The sequence below is a fragment of the Gekko japonicus genome, unplaced genomic scaffold, assembly GCF_001447785.1.
Source record: "Gekko japonicus isolate JY-2015 unplaced genomic scaffold, Gekko_japonicus_V1.1 scaffold32, whole genome shotgun sequence".
Classification (NCBI taxonomy): domain Eukaryota; kingdom Metazoa; phylum Chordata; class Lepidosauria; order Squamata; family Gekkonidae; genus Gekko; species Gekko japonicus.
In genome coordinates, this window is record NW_015167527.1 from 888,309 (window position 1) to 888,970 (window position 662).

At 35.5% G+C, this 662-nt stretch overlaps 1 protein-coding gene across 4 annotated transcripts in view; it reads left to right on the forward strand.

Moving 5' to 3' along the window:
- The window catches only part of ACTN1 (actinin alpha 1), a 115,716-nt gene that overhangs the window by 111,505 nt on the left and 3,549 nt on the right, over window positions 1-662 (forward strand). The window lies entirely within an intron of this gene.

Genomic DNA, 662 nt, shown 5'->3' on the forward strand with positions numbered 1-662 from the left:
GGAATAGTCATTTGGTTAGAACTGAAATTAAAATATAGAAGGGCTTCTTCTCTGATTAGTTTTATGCATAACAATTATGCGTTTATTTCTAATATATTGTGTCTACATAACTTCCTTCAGAGTTGCATTTTTTTATGTAAGAATACCTAGTATTCCCAGAATTTGAACTCTCAGTACTTTTCTATTGTCAAAGATGGGAGTCTTTCTATATTTCATCCATTGCTGTTGTGATTCCTTTTGTGGAATGTAATTGTACAGGAGTCATGAGTGCTTTTTGTATAGTTTCTGCAACAACAGTAAGTGACACAACCAGCCCACAGCTATACTTTCATCATTCTGTGAATTCTTTTATCGATTGTTTTGGTGGTTGTATGTTTCTAATTGTGGGGGTCTGTGTGGTACAGGGAACAACTACCAACATTCAAAAATATAAAACATTTATCAAAAATAAACTGCCACATGCATACTCTCAGTACAGCAAGGATTAAGCAAGGAATCCAAAAGAAAAGTGTAAACATGCAATTCCTCTGTCCCTCACTCTGCACATGCCCTAGCTGATCTTATTCTAAGGCAGGCTCTTTAAGACAGAAGTTATAATGTTCTAAAATTTTCCATTACCTTGGTGTCTTTTGTTCAGGCTGGCAGCCTTTGTCTTCTCTTCA